The sequence below is a fragment of the Haliotis rubra genome, unplaced genomic scaffold, assembly GCF_003918875.1.
Source record: "Haliotis rubra isolate DU_JTF1 unplaced genomic scaffold, ASM391887v1 Scf19, whole genome shotgun sequence".
NCBI lineage: Eukaryota > Metazoa > Mollusca > Gastropoda > Lepetellida > Haliotidae > Haliotis > Haliotis rubra.
The window spans coordinates 450,019-471,244 of NW_025765891.1; the positions used below are offsets into that span (position 1 = coordinate 450,019).

Below are 21,226 nucleotides of genomic sequence, written 5' to 3' on the forward strand. Positions count from 1 at the left end.
CCAAGATTGTGGCGATGTAAATCACTTCATGTTTGAGTTCAAACAACGCTGTATAGATATTAATATACAACACTGGAATAGTAAAATAAGAAACTCATCATTTCTTGTAAATTATAGTACATTTAAGTCACTTCTTGAACCTGAACTGTATATTTCCTGTGGCGCATTAAACAAAGATCTTATGCGAATGTTGATCAAATTCCGATGCCAATCACATAATTTGAATATACAAAAACAACGTTTTTCAAAGATAATTGTCCCATATAAAGAATTAGTTTGTAACAAATGTACTTTAAACGGGCTTGAAGATGAATATCACTTGTTGCTAATATGTCCATTTTATAACCGATGCAGATCCCAATGTATTCCAGCCTATTTCTACAGCCCACCTTCAATTGTCAAATTCCGAGCCCTTATGAAGATACACAGTGTCACTGTTCTTAAAGGAACATGTATATTCCTGAAGCAAAACCTACGTTAAAATAATTGTATTATGAATTATATTTCAACTCTACACACCATGACAATGTTGTGTTACCTGTTGTACTCTTGGCCACATGGCCTTCAATTCTGAATAAAGTGAAGTGAAAACAACTACTAGTAGATTAACACAGATATAAATTTAAAACTAGTAGTTAAATCTAAAATATTTTAACAATGTTTAGTGCTGAATAAAGAATAATTATCTGCCATCAACACTGTTTTAATGTGTTGCACAATTACAGAAGATCAAAGGCATTATAGAGATAAAGAGATTGACGAGTGTAAATGGCAGCCATGTTGGAAAATGATCGTCACTGTCTAATCCGGCACCCTGTCTAAACCGGCATTTTATTTCGGTTCCGTGGGGTGCCGGTTTAGACAGGTTTCACTGTATAAATGACAATACAAAACAGGAAATAGCTTGCCAACAAATGAAGGTAGATCACCATACTAGGGACCATGGGGATTTACAATACATTTGCTTCCTGCATGGGCCCTAGCTGGGTTTACATCATCAGATGTTAGCAATTTTTTACAGGCTAGCCATAAATTTAAAGAGCATCTATGCTGCAGTTAAAAATAGCAGTAAGTTTAAATTTACTATAATTGTTTTGGGACCTTAGTCGTGTGTGTGTGTGTGTCTCTCTCTCTCTCTCTCTCTCTCTCTCTCTCTGTGTGTGTGTGTGTGCGTGCGTGCGTGCGTGCGTGCGTATTAATTACAACAAACCCTGTTCTACTCTAGTTTTTAAGACAATTGTTAAAAAATATCGGATTAGAAATGGATTACAAAATAATAACTACAAAACTGAATCATACTTCTTTATGGATACCAACTTCTTCATGACAACTACATGTTGTTAATGTTAATCTGATGTTTGTCACAACATACAATGTACAACACATTCTCATCACTTGGTTGTATTCATGCTTGTCTTTCTGAACGTGTAATTAAACATGCGTATACAAGTCAGCAATCATAGAACGTTCCAAAAATGATACATGTTACAACACGATTTATCAATTCAAAATATTGGTTCCACATCACACAGTTTCAAGTATTTTTAAAGTTGTACTTATGTAGTTGGTTAGATATCTCGATAACAGTATTACACAAACAGATGACAATCTGTAAACCCCGAGATTCGAGTGAGTGAGTGAGTGAGTTAAAATTTAACGTCACATCGGCAATATTTCAGCCATATTGTGACGAGAACAATTAATTTTATGCATAGTAAGTAATGGTAAACTATAAAAACCTGTCAACGAAGGACAGTAAAATAACTAGATTATCACAGATTTGAATTTAAAACTAGTAATTAAATCTAAAACAGTTTAACTATAGATGACAATACAAGGTAAAAACAGGCTATATAGTGCCAACAACTGAAGGTAGATAACCATACTAGGGACCATGGGGACTTACAGTACATTTGCTTCCTGCATGGACCCTAGCTGGATTTACACCATCCCCTCTGCTATTAGCAATGTTAGATAATCTAGCCATAAATTAAACGAACATATATTATACGATTAAAATAGTAGTAGGTTTAAATAAACTTTGAATGTTTTGGGACTTACGTACCCCAGAGATTCGACAATCCTAATGTGAAGGTATGTTCCACATTAAGCCGATGTTACGGAAACACTGGGGGTACGGCTCAATACGGATTAATGTCTGAAAGGACTTCGTTTAAAGGCGGCAAGGATTTCCTCTTTTAAACCAACCAGAATGGCCATGGCAGTATACGTGATACCAAACGCAACGGTAATCAATAAGATTGTTTAAGCTCAATGACGTCAGAGAAGTACATTAACGTTTACTGACTGCACATCCACCCATGTGTTCTTGAACTGTAGTAATGGAATCCAAACAATTGCGAAACGTGAACATCAATGAGTGTTCTCGGCACCTGCCGTAATGCCGATCACATAATGGAAGTACTCCTGAAAACAGGACGATGATGTTACCTGGCCGCACCTGAAGAGATAATCTTAGAAGCTTTGATGAGTAAATAGCAGGAACAAAAAAAACCGACAACAACACGAGCGTTTGATACTTTAGCTTAATTTATTCTAATGCCCCGAAGTTCTTATCATTATATCTCTAAAATAAGAACTGATGAACTTTGAAACCTAAATCACAAATGTAAGGTCCGACACTCAGAGGGAAGACAGTACCAATGGATCATTAGGGGATATCGAGAAATGTGAGTATGCGATTTAACGGTCTTTACCGTATATATATGATGTCATTATTTATAAATAGAGTTTAGCGGGCTCTGAATCTTTCAGCACAAGATTGTCAGTGGAATTCGTATAAAACTCATTTCATAGTTACTATCTCAATTACGTTTTAAATTCCACTTCAAGGAGACATAAGATCGGCAACATATTTCCAATTTCCACCTGAGTGGAAACAAAGATTGTTAGCGTTTGAAGTGGACAACAGACAAAGTTATGGCGCGGGAAAATGTTACATTTACCTCGGGTTACGCACGTCCTCATTTATTAACTAAATACTTGGTTGCAGAACATACAATCTAGCGAAATACAGATGTTGGTATTCAATAAATAGCAGTCCAAACTGTTACGTGTCGATTTGCACATTGAAACAATTAGTTAACCAATAAATCTGTAGTATTTCACAAAGGATTCAGGGTGAAACCAACAAAGAAATGTTATGGTGAGCAAATGTATTTAACAATTTACTAAGTCTACAGTTCAGTACACAGTATTGCAAAGTAATTACAGTTGCTTACAGAACAGAGAGTATGTAGAACGTTCAAATATAATATAAAATACAATAGCAATTATGATAATTACAAGTCGTTGATAATATTATTTATTCCCTTGCAGCATATGTAGTCTAGCTTCAGGAATAGAGCTATAGGGCAAATAATCTAAACATCGTAACTTGTTCACCACTTCTTACTTAAGATACTCATACATTCCTGACAACTAATTACTGTGAAAACATTTTCCTATGAACCTCTACAGAAGTAATGTTATATAACTACAACACTGCCTAACAATACATTTCACTGACATCCAACCAAATATACTTTGCTTTTTTATTGTGCAATCCAACACACTGTAATGGGAATCACTCATTATTATCTATTATGTCTCATAGCAAATTGTACATGCATGCAAACAAAAGAAATGGGTGACGTAACCACATTACCGTCGTGATGTTCACACGCACTTCAGCTTGTTTATTGGGGTGTTACTGAGTTCTTTCAGTTTTCAATTAACAAAACAAACTGTTTGACATTTATTGGAGTTTGCGCCTTTCTGTTCACGTTCCTTTCTTAAAACCATGTTCTTAGCGCGGAAGCTGCACACACTGTTATCTGAGTGTTATAATAGATAACATATTCGGTATCAAATGTTCCATTTTTTATAATAGAACATGACAGAATTGCTGGCGTACAATATGTCCTTGAGCGTGCATGTATTTTCACTATAAGGTTGTCATTAACAGGAACTCTCTGAGCAGGAAAGAATGTTTCTTCTGAATCTGAGGTGGTGAAGGTGCGACGTGAGAGGTTGAAACCAGGCAGGGATGAAGAAACCTGAAGCCTCCTTTGAGATGGAAGCGTGGTCCTGTATACAGTTATTGAATTACAAGGTTAATGTGACAATTATGTAGGCGATGTGAAATGAGCGTTGATGAATGGGTTGTTATGCGGCTCTTGATGTATCAGGCTTAGTTTGGAATCCAGAGTCAGATAAACATGTCTATCTATGGATGAGGTTGGGATGAAGTATGTCATAATTCTTGGTAAATGCGTTTTTCAAACTCTTCAAATTCCAAACACTTAAGTCAAATGCATATTGCCAACAAGACGGATGCAGCCCGTATGATAGAACTGTATTACGATTTTGGTGACCGCGTTTGGCAAACATGTAACAGTGCTTGTTGTTAAACCCATGGTGATCTACGGTGTTAGCCTTAATGTGACTAACACATTCACAGCCCAAAGGACATTATAGGTAAAATAAATTAAACGTAATTATACGGACGAGATGCCTACTCTTTAACAAAAATGTTATGTTTTTATCTATCGACATAGATGGCGTTGTGGTAGACGTCGAAACAATAAGAACTCATATATCTTTACGCAATACCGCGCAAGCCAAGTAAGAACAAAGAAATGATATGATACAAATAACAGTTGCATAATAATATTATACATATTAATAAATCAATACAAATTAGCTCAAAGTACTTACAATGGCAGCACATAATGAAAACTCAGTAGAGTTGCTATGGTAGTCCAGATTACACTCCCAGGCATCAAAATATAGTAGCTTCCTCATTAATACGTATATCAGATAGTATACAAAATTTCCTAAGTATTATCCAAAAGCAATGTTATCAACCTCCTCTGAATCTTGTCGGGAACAATGTAATGCAATTACAGCATTATTTTACAATAATTTACATAGCCATATAAGTGTACTCTAGAATGATTACAATAGAAGCGACAAAACCCGTTCCACATCCATAAGATATATCTCATAAAAGCAGAGTCGATTGTACAATTGTGACTATATCATGAGTATATGTTTGTTTCAGCAGTATTGCAGCTGTAAGATGTTGTTTGTAAACAAATTGAGTCTGGACCGCACCATCTAGTTATCCCATATCAGTATACAACTAACACGTGGGTGACCGATTACCCTCCTGTGTTACCGTAACTTAGTGCCAACACTCCGTCACACCATCTGAAGGGAGGAGTGCTACTGTGCAGCTTCGGCTTGTAGATACTAACCTTTCAGTTGTGTAAATGACTTGTGCTGGTAGGCCTCCCCTTCTCGTAAACACCTGGTGCTGGAAGGCCTCCCCTTGTCGTAAACACCTGGTGCTGGTAGGCCTCCCCTTGTCGTAAACACCTGGTGCTGGTAGGCCTCCCCTTGTCGTAAATACCTGGTGCTGGTAGGCCTCCCCTTGTCGTAAACACCTGGTGCTGGTAGGCCTCCCCTTGTCGTAAACACCTGGTGCTGGTAGGCCTCCCCTTGTCGTAAACACCTGGTGCTGGTAGGCCTCCCCTTGTCGTAAATACCCTGGTAGGCCTCCCCTTTGTCGTAAACACCTGGTGCTGGTAGGCCTCCCCTTGTCGTAAACACCTGGTGCTGGTAGGCCTCCCCTTGTCGTAAACACCTGGTGCTGGTAGGCCTCCCCTTGTCGTAAAGGCCACCTGGTGCTGGTAGGCCTCTCCCCTTGTCGTAAACACCTGGTGCTGGTAGGCCTCCCTTGTCGTAAGCACCTGGTGCTGGTGGAAGGCTCCTCTTGTCAAAAACACCTGGTGCTGGTAGGCCTCCCCTTACCGTAAACACCTGGTGCTGGTAGGCCTCCCCTTGTCGTAAACACCTGGTGCTGGTAGGCCTCCCCTTGTCGTAAACACCTGGTGCTGGAAGGCCACCCTTGTCGTAAACACCTGGTGCTGGTAGGCCTCCCCTTGTCGTAAGCACCTGGTGCTGGTAGGCCCCCTTGTCGTAAACACCTGGTGCTGGTAGGCCTCCCCTTGTCGTAAACACCTGGTGCTGGTAGGCCTCCCCTTGTCGTAAATACCTGGTGTTGGTAGGCCTCCCCTTGTCGTAAATACCTGGTGTTGGTAGGCCTCCCCTTGTCGTAAACACCTGGTGCTGGTAGGCCTCCCCATGTCGTAAATACCTGGTGCTGGTAGGCCTCCCTTGTCGTAAGTACCTGGTGCTGGTAGGCCTCCCCTTGTCGTAAATAACTGGTGCTGGTAGGCCTCCCTTGTCGTAAACACCTGGTGCTGGTAGGCCTCCCTTGTCGTAAACACCTGGTGCTGATAGGCCTCCCTTGTCGTAAAACACCTGGTGCTGGTAGGCCTCCCTTGTCGTAAACACCTGGTGCTGGTAGGCCTCCCCTTGTCGTAAATACCTGGTGCTGGTAGCCCCTTGCCGTAAACACCTGGTGCTGGTAGGCCTCCCCATGTCGTAAATACCTGGTGCTGGTAGGCCTCCCCTTGTCGTAAGTACCTGGTGCTGGTAGGCCTCGCCCTTGTCCCCTTGTCGTAAATAACTGGTGCTGGTAGGCCTCCCCTTGTCGTAAACACCTGGTGCTGGTAGGCCTCCCCTTGTCGTAAACACCTGGTGCTGATAGGCCTCCCCTTGTCGTAAACACCTGGTGCTGGTAGGCCTCCCCTTGTCGTAAACACCTGGTGCTGGTAGGCCTCCCCTTGTCGTAAATACCTGGTGCTGGTAGGCCCCCCCCTTGCCGTAAACACCTGGTGCTGGTAGGCCTCCTCTTGTCGTACATACCTGGTGCTGGTAGGCCTACTCTTGTCGTAAACACCTGGTGCTGGTAGGCCTCCCTTTGTCGTAAACACCTGGTGCTGGTAGGCCTCCCCTTGTCGTAAATACCTGGTGCTGGTAGGCCTCCCCTTGCCGTAAACACCTGTTGCTGGTAGGCCTCCCCTTGTCGTAAACACCTGTTGTCATCACTGACATTGAGTGGTCAATTCATACAGTTTTCAGTCATTTTGCCCTTTACAAAAAGTGGAATCTGTTTCTGGGGATATTAAAAATGTCTTTTATCCCAGTACTGAAGAAGCCACATGCCTATTATACGAAGTCACATGACAATAATGGCACACAATCACAATGTTTATGGACGCCTTTTGCATACAAAAGCATAGTGGATATACGAGGGGCTTTCAAAAAGTAGTCAGCCCAACTATATTCTCCAATACATGTGCAATGTTTGAAAAGTTTCCGTTTCATTTTGACGGAATAATGTCATTAGCAAAGCCATATCCAAAATTTCACATATGTGGGTATTGTAGTTAACGAGATATTAGTCATCTCAACACATGGGGTATAATATTTCTTTAAAAAATGCAGAAAATGAAAAACGATCTGTCATTTGGTATCTCTTGGATAATGGTTTGCCCTCAGCTAATATAAGTTGTATGCTTCTCTGGAGCGTCTAGTGTACGTCTCTTTGTAGAAGTGTTACCCGAGACGGTAGTCAGGGATGACACTGCTACAAAAAGGCGTACATCAGACCGTATTACCCGAGGGAGAAGCATACAACGTATTTATCATACCGCCATGTTAAATGTACAAAACATCATTTCATGTTATTTTGAAGATCTCTACCGACTATATGACATGTAAACAAAATGGCGTCTGTTTTCTCGACTGGATTTATAAAATCAGTTTAACCTATTCTGACATGCTTAAAGCTGCTATAAAAATAGTTAAGTATGTTTAAGTTGAGTGTGCAAACGATTCAATGAATAAAATAGTTTAACTAAAGCAGCGAATGTCGGTAAAATAAATGTGTACATAGTGAACTCAAAAACAGCTAATTGAACGGTTTTCGAACTCCATGAACTTTCAAAAACATTGTGTCCAGATATTCAAGCTGGCTCTGTTTACAATATATTGAGAGCTGACACTTGTGTGACCATTCAGTATTTAGTTTGAACCCTTGCTATCATGTATGAATAGTGAAAACATTACTAATAGAATAAGTTATGTCCTTATGATTACGTCATCTGAAATTGGGGTGGGTAGTGTCTCCAAAACAAGCTCTTTCAGTAACCATGAAGTGGGGAGTCACTTTAACAAGCGAATGTAGTTTCAAATTGCCTCTTTATGTACTTTGATATCTAAGTTTGATTCTAGCGGACTTCTGTCTATCTCAAACAAACAAAATGTTTCTTGCATATTGCAGAGTTTGCGTTTTTTAGGGGGTACCAAGATAAAAAGTGAAACAAAATAGGGATCGTGAGGCTGGAACATAGGAAAAGCAAATTGCTTGAGTTTGACAGATAATATGTAGAAAAACAACATAAAAACAGTTGCATTTTTTATCATTTTCTAGGTGAGGCTAACTGTTTTTTTAACTTCTCTCGTACGTACCAAGTTTTCCAGTATTACTTGTATTATTAGTGTTCATTAACAAATAACATTTACAGGTATTAGGATATGTGTGGTAATATTGCAAGAGATATTTTGCCCTTAAATCAGAGTACTCAAAGGACATACTAACAAAAAGTGGAATTCATCTTCGATTACGTTCAAGCACAATGATTATGTAAATTTCTAACATTCGTTGCGAAACTGAATTTTCCTTTAGTGCCAAACAAACACATCATGTTATAACATTTCTTAGGAAATCCTGATACAGGCATATCCAAGAGCTTTATCCAGTATTTCATAAATTGTGTTTGTGCTTCTACATGTGGGACACGACCACATTTACCATAAACCATCACATTTGGAAAAGTCTGGGGATAGCCAAAAGGATAATCAAAACTGGGCATTTTGTTTCAAACTGATAAACTGTTGTCCTTGTTTAAAGGAGGTTTCTACTTTGCCATGTCGTCTTTATTTGTACATCTTTAGAAAACAAAAGTAGAATATTTTTACAGAGATTTTTCAACACTGACCCCATATGTTTTCAAATATATGAATTAAGATAGGGAAAATTGCCCGAATTTTATAAAATCCTCATGTCAGTATTTGGTGTAAATCCAGCTAGGGTCCATGCAGGTAGCAAAAGTAATGTAAGTCCCCATGTTTCCTAGTATGGTGATCTAGCTTCAGTTGTTGGCGATCTATAGCCCGTCTTCTATACTGTATTATCTTCTTTAATTGGAATGATTTAGCTTTGCTCGCTAGTTTTATATTCATATATGGGATTCTATAGTATTTTTACTGTCCATCGTCGACAGATTTAAATCTTCCAAATGTTTTCACTTTTTATTGTATAAATTGTTTTCGTTACGATATGACTGAGATATTGCCGATGTGACGTTAAATATTAACTCACTCACTCACTCGTGTCAGTATTTACACATATCAAGTGATCTCTCCTTGCTGAATTACACGTATAGTTTTACCCAAGTGAATATGTATGTACACCCATGCATGCTCGGCAATTATGTTTTACATCTAACCTATATTTATGCGTGTATGTATTATGCTGTTGACAGGTTTTGTACACACATCTGATGCCTATTGAGTGTAACGTGTAGATCCGTTCCGTTATATTGAAATATAAGGTAGTATAGTAGTTACGATCTTTTTGCCTCTGTTGATTTACAATGAAATCCTGTCACTACACTGACTGCTTGCAAAACAACCATGACCGGCGGCTGCAGAGTACATTGGGTAGGTTTTTAGCAATCGTCCAATTGTACAACGTTGTTTTAGCTTAAAGTGAAAGGAACCCCCAAATAATGGGTTTCTGGTAAATCTGCACATCGATTCGTGGCGCCTTAGACGACGTAGCACTAATAGATGGAGAAGAATCAAACGTTTGCTGGTATTTGTCAGAAACAAACATTAAAACACAACAAATCGAACCGTGGATATTTCTTTGGACTATCTCACCTTGCGATAACCTGTAAACGTCACCAAATGTGATAAATATTTCAACAAAAACACAAAATCCTCTCAATCGTATCTTTACTATATGTTGATAAACACATTTTTCAAGATAATAAATGGCATGCGAAGGATTTGTAATTGTCCATGATTGAACAACGATTTACACTTAAATATGAGTGCATAATCTTACAATGTTCATAGTCATAAATGATGTCTCTATTTCAATCTTGCAGTAAAGCCGCCTGATTCTGACCGTCATGGGGCTTTGAGGTTTCATTCGCTGGTCACGACCTGGGTTCGATTACCCACATGGGTAAACGGGTGAAGCCCATTCCTGCTGTCCCCAGCCGCGATATTGCTAGCATATTGCTAAAAGCGGCGTAAAACTAAACTGACTAACTCATTCACTATCCCTGTTTGGTTTGCGCTTGTTGGTAAAACATTCCCAGGAAAAAGGTATATGGAGGCAGTTCTTGAAAGACTTCGTGCAGATCATTTTAGTGTTGTCAACGGCTGCTACTCGTCATGATGATATTCGAGGAGCAGCCTGTTTCTAAAAGTACTTTAAACTGAAGTAAATGTGTGTGACAGCAGATGAAAAGACGTGCAAACACCGTCATGAACGACCCCACAGGACCATCAGCAGACCCGTCAGCGATGGTCTCTGGATCCATCTCCTTGTGCTAACTTGAAACAAGTTAGACTGATTGTAGACGTGAGGTGTCATGAGCGGATGAATATTTTCTGCGCGAGTGAGTTGCCATGGAAATTAAGATGGATGTCGAGGATGTTTTATCATGCCAGTTGTCATGGGAATGAAAGTTTGTGGATACAGCTGATATATGTGTGATCCCGAGGGAGCTTAATTACACTATGCAGCTTGCTATACGGGACAGATTCTGAAGGCTCCATGTTGTAACTGCGAATATGGGTGTTGCTGATGCCGATTTGGAGGAGGTATCCTGTGTTTGTTAAAGGTTCCTTGTTATTCAAGAAATTCAGCAAAACATATTTCTGTTAGCAAAAGTCATATTAATTACACAAGTATTTTCGGTTACTACTCGAAATATATCATCCTCAGCGCCAAAAGATGCATACAGCTCACACTGCCTTTGAAACGCTAGAAACAACCACATTATTATCTCAGCACTTTGCCAAATCCGTTCAGTAAAAGTTTTTGCGTATGCAATTTCTGGACGGAGAAGACATGGTGAGAAGGATGGGCATTCTGCAGATCATTTCTGAGGAGGATGAGTCACTACGTGATGACGTATCAGGATAAACCGGTTGTCCCGCTGGGAACCTGGTTCAAAACTTGGCCTGCTGATCTCTTTGGTCGGCAAACAACATCGTGAAGTCCGCTGGGCGTACCAGCATACAGTTGTTGCCATCACAAATTGCAAATGTAGGTTAGGCTCTCTTGTTACGATGAGCAATCTTGTACATACACTGTAATGCCCATGACTACACCCCCTATCCCTTCACCCAGGAATTAAGGTCCTCATTAGGGTCTAACATGCATTATATTTCAGTCTGTATTTTTGGCGTGATTATTTTTCAAACTAGATCCTTATCAAACTGTGAGTAGCATATACTGATTTCATGTCTAACGCTATGTCAATGTTCTTCTTGACATGGTTTCGCCAGTGGCATTGCAGAGAAGGAAATCCCTTTGGGTGTGTTTGGACAACAATGCTCAGGAGATAACACGAACACATTCTGTATATCCATTGTGAAGTGAGGTGAGGTGAAATGGGGTTTAACGTCGTGCTTGAGAATATTTCGCTCATATGACGACGTGCATGTGTGTATGTGTGTATGTGCGGCTGCTTGTACTAGCCCAGACTGAAGCTGGTTTTATAGTGCTAGCCCACTGAGATACCATGCCGCAGTGAAGCATGAATACCCCACTCAGACACATTATACTGACTCCGAGCCGACCAGTCCTTGTTGTACCCATTAATGCCGAGCGCCAGGCAGGGACCAACACGTACCGCATTTTAACGTCTTTTGGTATAACGCGGTCGGGGATTGAACCCGCGACCTTCCCTTCTCCGGGCGGACGCTCTAACCACTTCACCACGGAGGCGGTTCCATTGTGAAGTAGGGGATGTACAGTTTGTGTACTGGTATTTCCGTTGTAGGTAGTAGCTCAGAAGGTACACAGAAAGTAATAAGTTTGTGTGAATATTTACTGGAATGACACCTTATGCTCCCACCTAATCTTCCCAATCGGAGGTCAAGAAGACCTTGTCAAGTCATTCGATAAATTTTCAGAGGAATATACTGAATATGACAACATTTTTACCCTCGATTCTTTATCGGCAGATATAGTCTGTCGTTTTCTCTTCACGCCGAAAATCCGGGTTCGATTCACATGGACACAATGTGTGAAGCCCATTTCTGGTGTCCTCCACCATGACATTGCTGGAATATTGCTAAAAGCGATGTAAAACCCATATTCACTCACTCACCCTATCGTTTACGTTTTGAACTTACAATAAACTCGTTAGGATGAGAAACCCTAGTGGCTGCAAGATGAGTATACCCCCCATGGAGTTGAGATTGATAATACGATGTGCCGTTGAGATTGACATCCAATGATCGAGGGGAAAATACAAGCGCCTTGAGCATGCACTAGTTGCGTGGTTATGTGCGCTATATAAATATCCTGTAATAAACATGTGTTAGGTAATACCACAATACAAATAGTGTACTTGATAGACACTATGTGTTCAGTTAATTATTTCCAACTTTAACGGTATTATCTAAGTTAAATAAGTGACATTCTTAGTTCATCCAACAGACTTACATCAATTGTTGTGTGAACAGGTTTTACGGCAATTGCCAACATAAGGACATACGTGTTAATCTTCGTACCTTGTAAAGTGTGTACAAGCATGACAGAGGCAGGGATCACAGCCACTGACTCAGAAGCATTTTTCTAACCTGAGTCAATTGAAATGGGCGTGGATATTACAACTGACACCCACTGTATCATCAAAACAACTATGTGAAAACCCTTGTTCTTTCTTTGTAAGCAGTGGAATATCTACACGTCTACACAGTGGTAGTATTTTGAAATCAACAGCTGGAGTGTCTGGTTCATCGATCACTATATGGTCTGGTGTGTATATAAGGCTGTTGCACTCACTTGAACACCTGTAGCTCTCTGATGCCCATCTCTAATTTGAGAGGCACTTTGACCACGATTTTCGTAACACAGCCATTCTGATGGCACAGTCTGTGCTCCAGTTGTCGCCCTTGGTCCACCAGGTTGACGTCTGTTGACGTTATCTCTCAGTCAAAATCGTGATTGTAATCTGCTAATTACTGACTGTGAAAGGTTAGGAGCTCGTGCCACAATGTCTTGTTCCAACTTCCAGAAATTATTGTCCTCCTGAGAGGGTACGTAAGTCCCAAAACTTTTAAAGTCAATTTAAACTTACCAATGTTTTAAACGTAGTATTTTTGTTATTTTAAAGTATAGCTAAACTTTCCTACAATCGCCAGCGATTGAAGGGATGGTGGAAATCCAGCTAGGGTCCATGCAGGAAGCAAAAGTTCCCATGGCCCCTAGTATGGCGATCGACCTTCGGTTGCTGGCGATCTATAGCCTGTTTTTATATTATGTTTTGTCCAAATACTGCTATTAGATTTAACTTTACATACTAGTTTTAATTCTAACTGCGATAGTGTAGTTGTTTTACTGTCCTTTGACGACAGGTTTTATATTATATTCCATTTCAACCTCAAATATGTTCTCGTCACGATATGGCTGAAATATTGCTGATGTGACGTTAAATATTAACTCAATCACTCACTCCAACTTGCAGCATGTTAATTGTGCGAAGCCGTTCCTGACTTGACACATGCCGCATGTAAAACACATTTAATTGAGTTGATATGTCAGAACAACTTTTTGTCTGGATTTTATCACTGAAATGTTCAACAACACATTGAAACATTTCAAATTTCGAATTTTACCCCGACCATCAAGCACGTTTAAGTGCACGTCACGCAAAACGCCCGCACGAAGTTGGCGTGCTTGGACGACATCCATGACTCGTTGTGAATGGAATAATTATTTCTAAATCCATATACAATCATAAAACTTGGTTCCAAAACAGTTTATTTACGTTTTTCCTATTAACGTAATTTGCGTACTTAACGGCACAATTTCACACATTTTCGACAATATTTTGGCATATATTATACTCATGGAAGCGAATAAGGGAACACAAGAACGTACAGATGTTCCTTTATTCTTTTCCAGGTTTCTTAACAAGGTATGTATTGCCCCGTGGGTGAAAGCATGCAATGAACACTTGAAGCGTTCGAAATAATCGCCGGCCCGGAGGCCCAGCGCCAGTTGTTATTGTATCGGGCCGGCAGTTTCAAATATCTGCAGGTCTTTGTGGCCTTCAGTAAATTATCTCAGTCTGGAATATTTCCCATAATTTCTTTCTTTATTAACGTTCGGGAATCATCCATGATCCATCATGTTACGAAAACTTACAGTTTCACCTCCTGGTTTCAGCGTTTTTCGCATAGGAATGTCAAGTTCTCTCTGTGCCATAGGGTTTCGCTAACTGATTTTGTAGAAACAGTGTGAAATTGTGTACAGTGTAATTTTTGTGTGTGTTTTTTATGTTAACAAAACAGGCCTGCAGATTTCATTCAGGGCCTGTAGATTTTAAAGCCTGTACTTCCACGTGTTCCCTTATTTGTTCCCATGAGTATATATTAATTGGGGCATATGTACTCACTTTAGCTTTCTATTGATACACTAAAAGACTTAATATCCCTTACGACTTGCCTGAAATCGATAAATGAAACGTCCAAACGGAGAAACAATTGCTCTGTACATCGAAAAATGTCGCACGCTGTGTTGTCGGTATTTGCCAAACTGGTTTCAATCACAAGTTGCGCGTATGGTTTTGCGCCAGACATTAGCCATTGTGTCTAGGGCTGAGTTCTGACTCCAAAGGAGTTATAGGGTATTCGTAAAGAGCGCCCCAAGGACATAACTCTACTGGGTTCGCTTGAAATAATGTTCGGTAGGTAGATGGCGTTAGAATCGATTTAATGCAACGTTGCAATATTCATTCGAACTTTTAATTTATATTGTAATCTAAATACGTAATTATTTGGGGGGAATAAATTATATGGTAGCTTCCCTGAGGACTGATAGTTAGTATTATTGAGAGAAATGTATTATTTATTTTTAGAGAAGTGTGGTGTGAAATAGTGCCTTTAATTTGTAACTATACACAACAACTGCAAGATCAGTTATACAATGAAACATCATCACTGTGGACCATTCGCTGCGGAATCAACAAAGTGTTAGCTAATTTAATTCCCCCTTCGCCTTTTGGAAACAGGAAATCGGTGTATGTTGGTGTTCATTTACCAATCTGTACTGAAAGGTTAAAAGCAAAATACTCGACTAAGGTGGAACTGAATGACGACTTCAAAAGGGAAAGTTCATCCCAAAATAACAGCTATCAACGATAAACAGCATCAAGGCAGAATGATGTTCATGGTTGTGATCAGAGGTAATCTTCCTCGTTTATATATTGTCCGCTCGAGACAAAGAGTCTGCAGTTAAACTATTTTCAATATCACGTGAGAATGGGGAGTGAGTGAGTTTAGTTTTAGTTTTGCAGCAATATTCCAGCTGTATGGCGCCGGTCTGTAAATAATCGAGTCTGGACCAGACAATCCAGTGATCAACAGCTTGAGTATCGATCTACGCAATTGGTATGCGATGACATGTGTCAACCACGTTAACGAGCCTGACCACCTGATCCTGTTGGTCGCCACTTACGACAAGCATGGGTTACTGAAGATCAATTCTAACAGCCATAGGTACATTGGCAAGGTCACAATTGCATTAGATGAGGCTGGCCTCGTACTACACAAGTGTATCATCCCCTGTCTATTCGAAAGTGAGTGAGTTATGATTGACAGTCATATCGGCAATATTGCAGTCATATCGTGACGAAAACAAGTTTTAAATTCACCCTAAATGCGTAAATTTTATAAACCTGTCAACAAAGGACTGTAAAACCAACTAGAATATCACAGTATCAAGAAATACAATTAGCATTCTTCTCTAAAATTGGATTTCAAATTAGGACAATGCAGTTTAAAAATGGGCTGTAGATCACCAACAACCGATGGTAGATCACCATACTAGGGACGTCTATTCGAAAGGAGGAAATTATACAAATAGATCTTACATAGTTACGTATAAAAATGTATGAGTTGAATAATCTAAACTACCGGGGGAAAAACCCGCCTATGTTTGATGATGGATAGTAAGCCAAAGAAGAAATGGGTTTTTGATGGTGATGCATTGGATACGGATATTACAGATGTGTTTTGGAGATTCGGCGACTGTTTTCAGACTATGATTATTCATAACGTATGCACTGATAATATTGTTAAATATCATTATATGAGTAATTTCTTTTCTTTGTCTGTGAGTGAGATTCTATGTAATACTCTGGTCAAATCACTGCTGCAGACACAAAGGCTTCAAACATTAATTCATTTAACCGCTCGAAGACCAAACCAAGACAAGATCAGCACAATCACTGAGACACCTGAGGTGACTTAGCGTTTCCATAAAGAAAACTTAACGCTACGTTTTCTCAAGTGTAAAAAATAAAACCTAATAAATTTTGTAATACATCTAAAGTGGCCAGTATGCATCCCTGAACTATAATAATTCCAAACGTTTGTCTGTATCAACATTTAGCCGATAAGGGTTTTGTCTTATTAACAAACCTTGATATCAATACTTTATTTATAGTGGTTGAAAACACGTGTGTATTATAAGTATTCATGGAACAATGTATTCTGCTTTAAGCCGTGATACAAAGGACACGATTTCCCTTTCTCTAACACCTAGTGTCATCGCTATTTGACTATGTTCAGAAACCAACAATTGTAATATGGCCGTATATTCGACTATGCGTTTGGTTACCGACAGGGCATGTTTACACTTGTTTTCACTGATCAATGCGTATCGACCACTATTTTGCTTTTTTATTCTCCGGACAATGGAAGTTTTAGTCTCGATTATACTTTTATGAATATGGAAAGGATCATGTGGCTTTATACTCATCGTATCAGAAAACTAGTATTACCTTTACTCATTCATTGTAGATGCCCGGTAACATCCATGCTAAAAAGTACGTACATTAGACGCGTACCTTTCCATATCTGTCCGACTATCTGAGCGAGCACCTGCAGCTGACGTCGACACAGTCCGTTACTGATGCCTTTCCATAACGGCGTCCAATGCGATGGAACTGGCGAATCGATAGCAGCGCCTCCAACCTCGTTAGGAGGGTATGTATATTCTGTCAGGTGCTCAGCTCAGTCAGGATTCCAAATGCTGTGATGAAGGTTGAAGGCAGCAGTGAACAAGCATGGACTAATGCATGATCGAAACTAACTCGTTTTGTTTGGAACACTACACCGATGAGACTCGTTCATGGAAACCCTCAGATTTCATCGTTACAATTATGTACGTTTCAGTGTTTGACTCATGGCGTGTATTCTGGGATGTCGAAACTCCTGTATGACTACTGTTGAGTTTTAAACTTATCGCACCGTGAAGTGACGACTTAGGTGTGATACTTGTTGTTTAGATTCGTATACAGGGAGGAGCCTAAAATCCCTAGGGAGTAAAATGTCCAGTAACCGGAGCTCCAGCCCGACCCGGGATGACTGGACATACATCAACACGGCACCCGACACGTAGTTTGGGAAACAATCCGGGCAACCTTACAATGGGATTATCTGCCAGATCTACCACACAAATTGCACTAGTGTCAGGTGAGTGACTTGTACATGCTCTCCGCAGGACTAAATGGTACTCTCGCTTATTTAAAGACTGAACTGCTTTTACATGGACTATTCTCGTATTACAATAATCTGTTAGATTAGTATATGTCTGCAATATTATATGTCCGAATTTAGACAGAATTGTTAACTTTTGGATTCCACAGACAGTATTCTAACTTTAATTGTCATTAATTTTAATGTGTAATTTATAGAAACCCCTAAATCATATAACCGTTTGTATCAATGCATTTGTACGTACATGTCTATATCATCTATCAAACACATATCTAAAGACATCGCCGTTATGCTATTCGCGAATGTTCCCAAAGCTTAACCTTCATGTTAAAACATTTGAATGATTGTTTACAAAGTTTAGACATTACTTTCATTTTAGTATTGATCTCTCTATAACCGTCCCTGACGTTTACGGCAGTAACAGACATTGGTTACAGCCCAAGCCAGTAATCCCGGTCTGTTTGAGATTCGAACCATCAGCAGTTCCTCTACAGCGAGTACAGCCCCTGATCCACCAGTGTCCACTCCTTTTGATAGCACGGTGTCACATAACCAAATACATAGCTGGTTACAGAAACATATGCTAAATAAGTTATCAACACCGTCTACCGTGTAATTCATAGCTGATACATTAGATTATCAGATGTAGGTAGATCTATCAGATGAACATTGTCTTCTGTGTAGACATATGAAGAAAAACAGCGTATGCAATGTTAACTAACTTATATATCCCAATGGTAGTACGAACAAATCAACATTATCTTCAATATATCACCTACATGCCAGTGCCATATCACAATGGGAAGATGACAATATAAAAATTGTCTTCAGTGTAATACCAAACTGATACATCCCAATGGGAGGGTGACAATATATACATTGCCTGCAATGTAATACCTAACTGATACATCCCAATGGGAAGTTTTAAAGATAAATATTATCTACAGCGTAATACCTAAACGATATATCCCTATCTCAAGATGACAATATATACATTGCTTGCAGTGTAATATCTAACTGATACATCCCAATGGGAAGATATACAGATAAACATTATCTAAAGCGTAATACCTAAACAATATATTCCTATCTCAAGATGACACTATGTGCATTGTCTGCAGTGTAATATCTAACTGATACATCCCAACGGGAAGATATACAGATAAACATTATCTAAAGCGTAATACCTAAACAATATATTCCTATCTCAAGATGACACTATGTGCATTGTCTGCAGTGTAATATCTAACTGATACATCCCAAAGGGAAGATGTAAAGATAAACATTATCTACAGCGTAATACCTTAACAATATATTCCTATCTCAAGATGACACTATGTGCATTGTCTGCAGTGTAATATCTAACTGATACATCCCAAAGGGAAGATGTAAAGATAAACATTATCTACAGCGTAATACCTTAACAATATATTCCTATCTCAAGATGACACTATGTGCATTGTCTGCAGTGTAATATCTAACTGATACATCCCAAAGGGAAGATGTAAAGATAAACATTATCTACAGCGTAATACCTAAACAATATATTCCTATCTCAAGATGACACTATGTGCATTGTCTGCAGTGTAATATCTAACTGATACATCCCAATGGGAAGATATACAGATAAACATTATCTACAGTGTAATACCTAAACGATATATCCCTATCTCAAGATGACAATATATGCATTGTCTGCAGTGTAATACCTAACTGATACATCCCAATGGGAAGATATACAGATAAACATTATCTACAGTGTAATACCTAAACGATATATCCCTATCTCAAGATGACAATATATACATTGCTTGCAATCTAATACCAAACTGATATATCCCAATGCGAAGATGTAAAGATAAACATTATCTACAGCGTAATACCTAAACAATATATCCCTATCTCAAGATGACACTATGTGCATTGTCTGCAGTGTAATATCTAACTGATACATCCCAATGGGAAGGTATACAGATAACCATTATCCACAATGCAATACCTAAACGATATATTCCAATCTTAAGATGACAATATATGCAATGTCTGCAGTGTAATACCTAACTGATACATCTCAATGGTAAGATGTACCAGATCAGGCAACAGTAGTCCGTGACACGCAGAATATATGCAGACTTGATGTTCTGAGATCACTTAAGTAAATGAATAAACATTAGTAGTTGTCTACTGTGTAATTGCCAGAAGACTATATTTGCGTCGTTTAGGGAGAGTCTCTTCTCAAGGAGGACTTTGGTCTCGCAGGCGTTGAGTGCATAACTTAATAGTTGCAAATATGATTCCGGATCGACCCGTCGGGACCAATATTTGATATAATCAGGGTCTCTTTGACTGTGGACATCAAACAACATTCTTCTCTTATTTCATATTCGTATTGTGAAGGTAAATATAATTCAGTTGTCACCAGATAATTGGATTCAGAAAGAAAAGAGCGAATTTAGGACAGAAGGACGTAGAAAACAAACACTTTCCAGCACATCTGTTGGCTTTCAACTGGATGTTGTCAATGCATAGTTCATTCGACTTTGTGTATGGGATTCTGTGTCTTCATATTCACCAAAATATGCATGTTCCCAGATTCTCTTTGAACGCAGAGTCCGGGAAGGTGAAATCGATGTAAGTGTGTGGGAGGAATCTTGAGAACGTGGAATTTCTGTCGATTAGGCGTCCGTATCATTAAGTACCCTGCGTATGATTGGAAAAGTTCATTGCATCTTGTTGAGATTCCTAAGACATATCAATTGAAATATTAACATTATTAAGGATTTTTACGGTATCGTTTCAGTCATTCATGTAAGAAACAACTAAAGTAAACTTTAAAATTACACTGCATGTGTGACATGACGCGACTCCCGTTACACAATTTGAATTGAGTGAGTGCAAACATTGAAGGATGGGCAGTACAACTAGGAAATGGCTAGCAGTCCCAACTTGACAACATAGAAGGTACTGAGCTCCAACAACAAACTTTATTTCATTGGATTGTGGTTATAACTCCAAACATTGAATTTAGACATTTATAAATTCAACTTTATGGACATCTCCTCCCCTGACATTTCTCATACCATAGTAATTACGTTTAAATTAAAGAGACAGATCACGCAAGGATTTAAGTAAGTGATAGCGAGCTTTTCTACTTATGTCTGAAATCTCGTTCACCGTACTGTTAAAATGACGGAAGTTAACTTCACCTTGTAAGTTTAAGTTACCTACGTTCCTGGTCAGCCACGCTCCAAATGTCAGCATTTCAATTAACGTTTGTTATTATATTGACATTTTAATGGAACTGAGCCGCTCTGTTAATAGCATCAATAAAAAACATTACTAAGATAAACCTTTGTTCGGGAACTTCTCATCAGGTCATTGCAGCCCCATTTAATCAGCTGGAAATCGTTTACCTTCAATTTGAACACAGTCTTCATCATTCAAGTTAATGGTTATATTTTCACAGTTGCGTGATGGAAGCTCTAAGCACTAA

General features: G+C 39.3%; 1 long non-coding RNA gene across 1 annotated transcript; it reads right to left on the minus strand.

The window, feature by feature from the left end:
- Positions 1–313: 313 nt before the first annotated feature.
- LOC124274305 lies at positions 314–12,524 on the minus strand. Its single transcript, XR_006897908.1, has 3 exons — positions 12,382–12,524; positions 11,931–11,932; positions 314–325 (listed from the first exon to the last, which is right to left on the minus strand). It is a non-coding gene; the product is annotated as an uncharacterized LOC124274305 (long non-coding RNA).
- Between the last annotated feature and the right edge of the window lie 8,702 nt (positions 12,525–21,226).